Source organism: Protopterus annectens, chromosome 2.part2, assembly GCF_019279795.1.
Source record: "Protopterus annectens isolate FY-2018-M chromosome 2.part2, PAN1.0, whole genome shotgun sequence".
NCBI classification, from domain to species: Eukaryota; Metazoa; Chordata; order Ceratodontiformes; family Protopteridae; genus Protopterus; species Protopterus annectens.
In genome coordinates, this window is record NC_056730.1 from 269548800 (window position 1) to 269561137 (window position 12338).

Sequence of the window (12338 nt, forward strand, 5' to 3'; positions counted from 1 at the left end):
AGGCAGATAATAGTAAGTAGCAAACTTATTTATTTAGAATACACAAAGATTTCAGGCCAATATTCTTCTTCAGTGTGGTACATACCAAACTACTATTCTCATACATTTAAACTAAAACCTTCATGACACAGCCCAATCAGAAGAAGAAAACAATTAACTGCATATTTATATTTAAAGGTATAAAGCACATTTGAACACATGAAATAGTTCCTGTCTAACCTAAGTCTTGCACTCTAAAATTATAAAAAGTATAAAAATATACATATTTGTCTATTAAAGCGCATATAGCAATCATTTGCAATAGTTCAACAGCATTTGTCTTTTCTTTAGAATAGGTTTCAAGCTCACTGCTACATTAATATCAGGTAGAGAGTCTGCTTGCAGTCTTACTATCCATTCATACTCTAAAGTCTCTAGTCTGTTATTCAGATCTCCTCCTCTTATGCTCCTATGCACAATGCTTTTAACTCTAAACTTGAATTCCTGGTCTCTTCCCTTTTCATCTATGTGTTTTACAGGTGCATTGGTTTTAACATTCTTGCATATTTCAGATGTATGTTCTGTTATACGATCCTTAAATCTTTGTGTACACTTACCTACACAGAAGGAAGGGCACTTTGTCCAGGTAGCAAGGTACACCACATTACAAGCAGAGAAGGTAGCATAACATTTAAATGCATATTTTACATTTGTTAATCGATGTATAAACTCAACACTATTTATGATGTCTTTTCAACAGGAGCACTTACAATAAGAAAAAGTGCCTACTTTATGTGTTAGTTTAACATTTTGTTGTTTCATATCCTTTTAACAAAGGCATTTTTTAAGTTTGCACAGTTCCTGTAGGCAGAGTAGGGTCTCTCCCCCACCAGTTGTTTCAACTGTGGCATAGAGCCTAGTAATGTCCAGTACTTAGACATAATATTTTTAATATCATTGGTCTTTCTATTAAATCTAGTTATATAGCATAAATGACTTAGTTCTCTTACAAGATCTCTAAGGGGGGCCTCTTTCTTTCAAAAATATGGTCTAGAACTACCCTGCCTATCATTAACCACATCATTTTTTTAGATTCTTAAGTGTAGCTGCATCATAGCCTCTGTCTTTTACATTTGTTTACTATTTGGTCCATCTGAGTTATACATTTTATATTGTCTGTATTCAAGTGACTGGCCCTGAGTAACTTACTCCAAGTAGTGCTCTTAAATATATGTAGTGCAGCCATACTTGTTCTATGGAGGTACCTGTTTGCATGTACATCCGTTTCAAAAATAGAAGTTTGAGTATCATTGCTAGTTTTCTCTAGATTAACATCTAAAAATGTATTGTGGTTGGTGAATAGTCCAATGTAAACCTCAAGAAATAAGTGGATGTATTCATTAGTTCTACAAATAATGTTTATTAATCAGAGTTCCCCTTCCAAACCAAAAAGACATCATCCACAAAATGCTTGTAAAATGCAAGGTTGTGGACAGTTTCAGGGGATCATTAGACATAAATTGTTCCTCCCAAAATCCTACTGCAACATTAGCTAGATGTTGGCCATTGTGGTACCCATGGCCACACCTGCCTTCTGATGGTAAACATTTTCACCAAAAAAAAAAAACACATTATTATTCAGAACAGGATCTGTCAACTCACATATACCCCAGGATTCAGCAAGTTCTGCATGGCATGCAGGAATAGTGCAGGAGCTGCTGGAGGCAATATGGCCACCGAGAGATCCAGGAACAAGCTCCCAGTAAGTGCATGAGTGCTCCTGCACTATTCCTACAGGGACACTACTCCTGTATGCAAATTACCCCATTTGCAGGTGAAAACCATGCAAATGAGGTGAATTTGTGATCCAAGAAGCTGGCAGATGGCCATGCAGGACTCGTGTAATCTGCAGAAATGTATTTGGTTAGTAACCGAGTACATTTCTGCAAATTTCAAAATGGAGCCATGACAGCTCCAAATAAAGGGTGTATATAACGGGTTCCATACACTAGATCTAATTTTCACTAATTCAAAATAGTGCATGGAATGCTCACTGCAGCGAAAGTGCATTTAATCAAAAGTGCACTTACTCGAAGTTCAGTACAATGAACGGGTGTTGTACTGAACTTCTGTGCAGTACTCATGGACCTTAGGATTAGGGCACGGGTCATAGTAAGGGGATAGCCATGACCCGTGCCCTAACCCTAAGGTCCGTGATGACTGCAGCGCAGTGAAGGACATAGCAATGTCCTCCACTATGGTGTGATAGTCACGAACCTTAGGTTTAGGGCATGGGCTAAGGTAAGGGGATAGGTTTACTAACATGCCAGTGGAGGACATAGCTTGTTTTTTATGTCCTCCACTGTGCTGCGGTGTTTTCGGTGAAGTGCACTTATGCAAAAGTTCACTTTTGTTAAAGTGAACTTTCACAGAAATGAGGCTTCCTATTACAAGTTTGAAGTAGTGAACTTTTGTTCTTGTAATAGGAATCTGTATATAACATGTAAAGCGTGCCAATGGCCAAATATATGGCCATTGGCATGGAAAAACATTGCCGATTTCAGCCATTTAAGCATAGGACAGCGGTGCCCAAATGGGATCGGCTGGAAAATAACAGAAAAACCCTAAAAATCTTTCCCTGCAAAATCACAATTTTGCCATTAATGTCAATGGCAGACAGAAGACAACAAGGCCAGTGAATATAGTGGTTGATAAGGGGGAAGGCTCAGTGTCAGACTTGTAACTAAGCATTAGCAGGCAATCCTATGCAAATGAGGGGAATGATACTGAATCCCAGATTCCCCCTCATGGCTAGCCTGCACCCAACCGTGTAGGTGCAGGAAGACCATGGTGCAAGCCTAAAACCTAGCTGACATTATAGAGGGGTGTGTCAGGCATACTGTAAGTTTATCGAGCTAAGCAAGGGGGTGTGTCTGAAGCTACCAAGCACTCTTTACATTGCCTGAGAGGGTGTGCATACCACGCACCATGTTTTAAATGCAAAAAAAAGTAAACCAGGAAATAGCAGCTCCACGCACATCTGAGCACTATGTTTGTGCAGGGCACCCATGGGCTTAAACAGGAAGGCAATGGGAAGGGAAAACAGCAGTAGGAAGGTAATCAAGGAGAAATACCATAGCTGGTAGGTGAAATGTAACAGAATCAGCCAATTACACAGGCAGCAGCCCAGACCAGCACACTACTATAAACTATGCAAACACCTTTCCCACTGTTTTCTCCCACAATTTCTACACCACCGGTGTACACAGTCAGGGAAATGTTACCCAACAAAAGAAACAAAATGATAGGGGCTGCATTAGCTCTCATAAATCAACATGTGGAAGAGGCTGAGGGTGGTAAGGATGAGAATGCTGATGACCAACCTACAGTGAAGAGAAGGAGAAAAGTGTACAGACCCAGGGTAACCTACCAGGGGCTACATGAGCTGGAGATAATGGAGTGATATAGGGTGGATAGGGACCTCCTACAGCAAATTGTTGAGCTGTGCCGGCCACACCTCACACACAGAACCAACAGAGGGGAACCCATCCCAGCGGATACCAAGGTATGTGTAGGCCTAAGAATACTAGCCACAGGTACCTTTCAAAGGCCAGCTGGGATATCATGAGGATCTCATAGGCATCAGCATCCAGGGTACTCCAGCAGTTCCAGGATGCCATGTCAGCACATGCTGATGAGCACGTATATTTCCACAACACCCATGAGGCATTGACCAGCAATATGCGTTTCTTCCACCAAATAGCAGAATACCCTGAAGTAGTGGGTGCTATAGACTGCATACACATACACATCAAAGCCCCACCCGGTGAGCAGGGTAGGGTCTACATCAACCGCAAGGGCTTCCCCTCCATCAACTGCCAGTTTGTGTGCGATGCCCAGGCCATTATAATGAATGTGTGTGCTGGCTGCTCTGAAAGCTATCATGACTCCCACATCTGGCATATGATGCAGCTGTACCAGATATTTCCCAATGGGGACATCCCTTATGGCCACCTAGTGGGGGAGGCTGGTTATGTACTGGACCCGTGGCTGATGACACCCATCAGAAATGCACAAACACCTGAACAAGAACTCCATAATGAGGCACACGCATAGACCAGAATCATAATAGAGCATGTATTTGGGATGCTCAAGTCATGGTTCCAGTGCCTGGACATATCCGGCGGAGCCTTGCAGTACTCACCAGCTACATGTACCCAAATCGTCATCGTATGTGCCATGCTACACAATATGATCCTGCAGAAACAGCTGCAGCAGGAACAGCAGGGGGCAGGGCAACACAGCCCACCACCATTGCCAAGGCCTGCTCAGGCACAGAGTGACTCAGAGGCGGAACAACCTGAGCCTGCCCCAGTAGGCAGAAGGAGGAATGCCCAGTATGCCCAGACCTCAGCAAAGAGGCAACACATAGCGCATACACTGATACGGTAGGAACCCAGGGAATGATACCTCTTTCTGACTCACACATGCAGTAAAAGGGATGCCAAACATGATGCTACCTCTGCTTAACCATGTATAGAAAGTATACTATATGCATCCGACATAGTCAGCCCTCCACCACCATCCTCAATACTGGCTCAGCCACAAGGTAAGTCACTCTCCCTATCAATTGCTGAATGGTGAAGTATGTTTTGTTACTTGTATCTATGGTATGGATGTCATCATGCAAGGGAATCGGGTGGCTGAATGGGATGCCAGCAGATTGTAGACACCTATAGTGGCAGCATGAAATCTGTAACAAATACTGGTGTCACTATAGTAGCCAGTACTAAACAAGGTGACAAACCCCACTGTAGGAAATGTGGTGGGCCAAATGTGTGTCCATAGGACACACACATGCCAGTCAGTGAGGCTCACATACCCAACAACAGTCTCAGCCAGCAGGGCAGGCATACACAAACACAAAGAAAGGCTGTGCTAAGGCCTCTGATTGATGGCTATGGAGAACAGCCTCCCTCCAGACCTACACAGACAGACTACAACAGGTCAGGCAGTGGGATGTTAGTTCTGAAGGGTAAGAAGTCTGAAAATGAAATGTAGGTCAATAAAGCCTAAGAACTGCAGTACACTGATTTGCCTCTAGTCTGCATGATAGGTCAGAATACAGAATGAAATGGAGTACCTGGAATTCCAGTACATTCATACCAAATGTGTACAGTTGTCAGGTGTACCTCCCCCACAATCCTATGTAGAAATGTAGTAACATGCATGTGTAGGTATAATGACAGTGGAGCACAGATTTCCTGAACTGGCCAAAGTAGCAGAATAGATTGTAGCATGTGTACAATATGCAGGGCTGCATGTGTTAGGTTGGTGTGTGTTGTATATTGTGTGAGAGTGGTCAGCATGTAGGCATGGTGAGGTTTGTCCTGGTGGCCATTGGCCAATACTGCTAATGACAGGGCCAAGTTCTTACAACTGCAGTGCCAAACACAATGCAGCCCAGCAAAATACATTCCATTAGTAAGCCATAGTAATTGTTTGGATGTAATAATTGTCACCATCTGAAAGATGGACATGGCATGAATGTGGGTCCAGACATACAAACAGTACACAGGTGGAAGTACCCCAGACAAACAGTGTATAATATGTTACTGTCAAATGGACACACCTTTTGAATTGTACATACAGGTTAGCAGCACATTAGTTGGGTTTGTAGTATGGAATACCGATGTCGTCTGGCCAAATACTGACAGACCACAAAGGTCACAGGTATGAAGTATTGAGAAACTGCTGATGTCCCTGCATAAGCCAGCATAAGTGGAATACCCCAAGTATATCTGTGAGTCAGATGCAAATAGCATCCATAGCACACATGCACACAGCTCACCCCACCATCACCCACAGATACCTCACAGGTTTTATCCCTGCAATTGGGAATAAGTACAATATGACCCCCACCTCTGAATGGAAATAGCCACTGAATGCAACATGCTGAGGAGGTGTCCCATGTAGGTGTGTCCCTATCTGTAAGCAGCACCCTGCCAGCGTCGACACTACTGTTTCAATAATGACAGAAACTATTGACAGTAATACCTCGCACACCTACCCTGTCACCCCAGGGGAATATACGGGCTTGCAGTCTAGGACTGTAGGAGTGACACAATGCAACAGCCTGCTACAGCTGGCCTGCATCACTACCAAATGCCCAACAGTCCTCTGCCAAAGGCCTGTGTCTCACCTGTACTGCCAATGTATGTTATGTCATGGACTCTCAAATAACAACATAACACAGTCCACAGAACCCAAATGCAAGGCCATGTAGACAAATCCCAGTAACATGTCTACCATGTCCTACTGCATGAACCGTGGACCAACACCAAATTACTGCTGGGATGAAATTATAACTATAGGGAACTTATCAGATAATGTTTGCACAATGTTCAGAAGAGGATAGAATAACAGGGGGGGGGGTAGAAGCATGGACACCATGGAGTGTGTGAAGTCTGAAACTCAGTCGTGTGCACATACTATCCCTGCCTGAAAACACAGGAATAGGTGGCTACAAACCTGCTTGTAAACCACAATGTGAAGGGGTAATGAACAGAAATATGACCCCTGCATCTGGGTTACCTGTGTGAATCTGTACTGCTGTGAGGCATGGCCACAGCAGGATATGGCCATACTGTCACATCGATGGATGTACAAGCATGGGATCCTCAGCCACCACTGTACCAAGTTGCTGAACCATTTACACAGATGCATCAGCAAGTGTCTGCAGTGTCCCCTTCTGAATGGCATGATTGTGCAAGAATATTTAGGCTGCAGACCATGATACTGGACACAGCTGCATTCACCCTGTGTTCCCAAGGAAATTACTGCAAGCAAATATGTATACCTGACAGTAGTTGATGACATAAATCATCAGAGTGTAAAACAGTACATATGTCTGAATATCTCTGCTAACACCAAAACCATGTAGCAGAAGCAGCACGGACACAATTACCTTCAGTAAACCACTATACTTTCCCATTTTGACACCATATTGTCAACCGATCTACATATATCCTGCAGAAACAGGTTGCTATCTGTAGGTGTGGAACAAAAGAGCCTGCACTGGAGTACAACCTACCTGGAATGGATTCACACATTCAGTACAGAAGGTCATAGTGGACATGCTTCCATACTTACAAAAATGAAGCCTGTGTCTGGCAATAAGAATGTACTATACATATCTGACAGTCACAGAGGCTTGTGCACACACTCCATATTGCAAACCAGTCATGCTTTGCACACAAGTGGATAGGAATATGCACATATATCCAAGGACAACACACTATAATAGACCAAAATTATACATACATAGATGTGTGGAAGAGAGGGACAGACAGTGACAAAGAGCCTCCCATCATGAGGACTCTCTCACCCAGCACTTATCCAATTGGCTAAAACAACATGATGTGCAAATGTCAATTACTATAGACATTTGTCTCTGGTATACCTCAGCATTAGAGTGTCTGTGGTGCTTGTGATAACTGTGTAACATGACTGTCCAAGTCAGTATTCATCTAGCAGTTGTATACACATACCTGTGAAATATAAACTTGTGTGTGCCTGAGCGTTGTGTGTCTGCTTCCAGATGAATGGTTTATGGCCTATGCAGACACACTGCACTCACTGCCCTACTATGGCAAGCTTTTTGATGTCATTCACCTTGAAATACACCTTTGGTGAAGGAGTAGTCTTATAAGCTCCATGGCATGTGCTACAACTGTGTAATGCTATAGTGTAATGTACTAGTTAGGTAGGAGTTCTAATCCCAGCCATGGCAACTGTGTGTGTATGTGTAGGGATTAATGGTTTTGTGGCCATTCTCAGTCACTACACTCCCCATGTCCATACTGTGGCAAGCCTGTTGATGTCATTCACCTTGAAATACACTTTTGCAGAAGGAGTAGCTTTCCAAACTTTGTGGCACATGCTATAACTGTGTAATGCTATAGTGTGATGTACCAGTTAGGTAGGAGTTTTAATCCCAGACATGACAACTGTGTGTGTGTAGATATCAGTGCTTTTGTGGCCATTCACGGTCACTACCCTCCCCATTGCCCTACTTTTGCAAGCCTGTTGATGTCATTCACTTTGAAATACACCTTTGGGGAAGAAGTAGCCCAGTAAGCTCTGTAGCATGTGCTATAACTGCATAATGCTGTAGTATGACGCACTAGTTAAATAGGAGTTCTATTCCCAGACATGCTAACTGTAAAACTCTGTGTGAGTATTAGTCTGTGTAGGGATCAATGCTGTTGAGGCCATTCACACTCACTACAATTTCCATTGCCCTACTTTGGCAGTGCTGCTGATATCATTCAATTTGAAATACACCTTTGGGGAAGCAATATCCCAGTAAGCTCCATGGACATGCTATAAATGTGCAATGCTGTAGTGTGATGCAGTAGTTAGGTAGGAGTTCTAATTACAAACATAGCAACTGTAAACCTTTATGTGTGGCTGTGTTTGTCTGTGTAGGGATCAATGCTTTTGAGGCCATTCACCGTCACTACAACTTCCATTGTCCTACTTTGGCAAGCCTGTTGATGTCATTCACTTTGAAATACCCCTTAGGGGAAGGAGATATCAAGTAAGCTCTGTGGCTCATGCTATAATTGCATAATGCTATAGAGTGATGTACTAGTTAGGTAGGTTATATTCCCAAGCATATCAACTGTAAAACATTGTATTTGTTTGTCTGTGTGGGGATCAATGCTTTTGAGGCCATTCACAGTTACTACAACTTCCATTGCCCTACTTTGGCAAGCCTGCTGATGTCATTCACTTTGAAATACACCTTTTGGGAAGTAGTAGCCCAGTAAGCTCTGTGGCATGTGCTATAACTGTGTAATGCTGAAGTGTGATGTATTAGTTAGGTAGGAGTTCTATTCCCAGACATGGCAACTGTAAAACTGTGTGTGTTTGTTTGTCTGTGTAGGGATCAATGCTTTTGAGGCCATTCACAGTCACTACAACTTCCATTGCCCTACTTTGGCAAGCCTGTTGATGTCATTCACTTTGAAATACACATTTGGGGCAGGAGTAACCCAGTAAGCTCTGTGGGGTGTACTATAACTGTGTAATGCTGTAATGTGATGTACTAGTTAGGTAGACATTCTAATCCCAAACAGGGCAACTGTAAAACTTTGTGTGGGTGTTTGTCTGTGTAGGGATCCATGCTTTTGAGGCCATTCACACTCACTACCATTTCCATTGCCCTACTTTGGCAGGGCTGCTGATGTCATTCAATTTGAAATGCACCTTTGGGAAAGGAGTAGCCCAATAATCTCTGTGGTGCATGCTATAACTGTGTAATGCTGTAGTTTGCTGTATTAATTAGGCAGGAGTTCTAATGCCAGACATGACAACTGCAAAGCTTTGTGTGTGCTTGTTTGTGTAGGGATCAATGCATTTGAGGCCATTTGCAGTTGGTACAACTTCCATTGCCGTACTTTGGCAAGTCTGCTGATGTTATTCACTTTGAAATACACCTTTGGGGAAAAAGTAGACTAGTAAGCTCCATGGTGCATGCTATAACTGTGTAATGCTGTAGTGTGATGTACTAGTTAGATAGGAGTTCTAATACCAAACATGGCAACTGTAAAACTTTGTATGTGTTTGTTTGTCTGTGTAGGGATCAAAGCTTTAGAGGCCATTCACAGTCACTACAACCTCTATTGCCCTATTTGGCAAGCCTGCTGATGCCATTCACTTTGAAATATGCCTTTGGGGAAAAATTAGCTTAATAAGATCTGTGGTGCATGGTATAGCATTGTAATGCTGTAGTATGATATACTAGTTAAGTAAGAGTTCTAATCCCAGACATGGCAATTGAAAAACTTTGTGTGTGTTTGTCTGTGTAGGGATCAATGCTTTTGAGGCCCTTCACAGTCACTCCAACTTCCATTGCCCTACTTTGACAAGCCTGCTGATGTCATTTATTTTGAATTACACCTTTGGGAAAGAAGTAGTCCAGTATGCTCTGTGGCGTATGATGTAGTGTGATGTACTAGTTAAGCAGGAGTTCTAATCTCAGACATGGCAACTATAACATTTTGTGTGTGTTTGTGTAAGGATCAATGCTTTTGAGGCCATTCACAGTCACTACAACTTCCCTTACCCTACTTTGCCAAGCCTGCTGATGTCATTCACTTTGAAATACACCTTTGGGAAAGGAGTAGCACATTAAGCTTTGTGCCATGTGCTATAACTGTGGAATGCTGTAGTGTGATGTACTAGTTAGGTAGGAGTTCTACTCTCAAACATGACAAGTGTGAGACTGTGTCTGTGTGGGTTTGTCATCAGTATCCTGTGTGGAGGTAGCTGTGAGTGTGTAATAACAGGACTCATTGTGGAGCAGGTTTTGCAAATTTCTTATATGGTGTGCCTATTATATCTCACAATGTCCCCCTTATAAGGATAACAGATACCAAACAGCAGAAAGGCTGGTGTAGACAATCCATCCCCCTACATGTGACATCATGAATTGGGGAACAATATAGGCAACCCTTAAATTACCCAGAGAACACCCTCCACCCATGTCTCATACACAAACACACTTGGCTAGGCAACAACCACTATGTTGGTAGCTCCATGCATATTGCCCACAGATAGTAACCATGGTGTGATTGCAGTGGACTACAGAGGACATGGCACCCTGTCCCATCCCTACAATAGGCAAATCATTGCATACAGTGCTCCTTCGCTATGTTCCCCAATGGACGCCTGCAACAACTGTAGAGTCAGCAAATGTAACCCACAAAGGACATACCATGCCTAATACACATGCCCTGTATGGGCAGATGCCACTGACACCAGTGAAAACCTGTATCATGCTGTCAATGTAGGTGCAGGGTCAACCTGGTTTACCTTGCCAGTTCTCAGCACATGAGGTCAGGAATGGCACATCTGATGATAACAATCTGCCTACACAGCATGCCCCAGACACCCCAGCTATACCTTTACATGTCACAGAGCATGCATGTGGGATGAGTGCACATCCCAGACACCATCCATGTTATGGAATATAGAACACATACATGGCAAACAGTGCACAGCACTGGCCACCCACAGTAGTAACCCAGATAAGTGGATGGTGATTACAATACCCACCTGTATTGGCCAATGCAGACACTACACCCCTAAGCTGCACTGCAGACACTTGCATGTGGCCTGATGCCAAGGTACACCCTTTACCTAGCGTTGTACAGCCTTCTGGTACAGTCAACCACTACACATTTGTGAAGCAATGCACCCATGTATGTCAGTACTGGCAAATCTGTGTGTGTGTGTGTGTGTGTGTGTGTGTGTGTGTGTGTGTGTGTGTGTGTGTGTGTGTGTGTGTGTGTGTGGAGTATAATAATTTGGACACCATTCACACTCACTACACATCCCATTGGCTACTGATGCATGCTTTCTGATGTCAGACACCTTGATAGACCCTTTGCCCATATATCAGCCTGATAACCTCTGTGGTGCATGTGATACCTGCATATTACTGTAGTGTGACAAACTATTTAGTTAGGAAGTCTAATCCTGACCCTGACAACTGTGATAATGTATGTGAGTCCCAGAGAGAGTGTGGCTGTGTCGTACTTGACACCTGTTCTTGTGGACAGACACATGTACTACCCCTACTTTATCCCTCCTTTATCACTGTTGATGATGTCACTCACCATCAAATACACCATTGGACAGCTCCTCAACATGCAAGCTCTGTGGTGCATGCAATAACTGCATAGACATGTAATAGCAATATATAGTCAGGCAGGTGTTTGAAACATGCTTTGCTTTTACTCTCATACCCTGCCCGTCTTACTTTATCTTTGTCTGTCTCTCTCACTTCCTCTCTGGTGGATGTAGAGAAGTACACCTGCTTTGCTTAGGCAGCAGCTTGTGTTTTGTAATTGATGGTCATGATCAGCTGATGGCCTGTGCATGAATTGCAGTCCCCCACTAGCTGATTGCATGTGGAACAGCTGTGGTAACATGCATATACACATATATATGTCTACACACGCACACACACATATATATATATATATATATATATATATATATATACATATACACATATATATGTCTACATACACACACACACACACACACACACATATTGTATATATATATATATATATATATATATATATATATATGTATATATATACACATATAGAAATCTACATATATATATAGACATCAATAGATAGATATATACATATATGATGTACGTACATATATATATATATATATATATATATATATATATGTGTGTGTGTGCGTGTGTGTGTGTATAAATATATATATATATATATATATATATATATATATATATATATATATATATA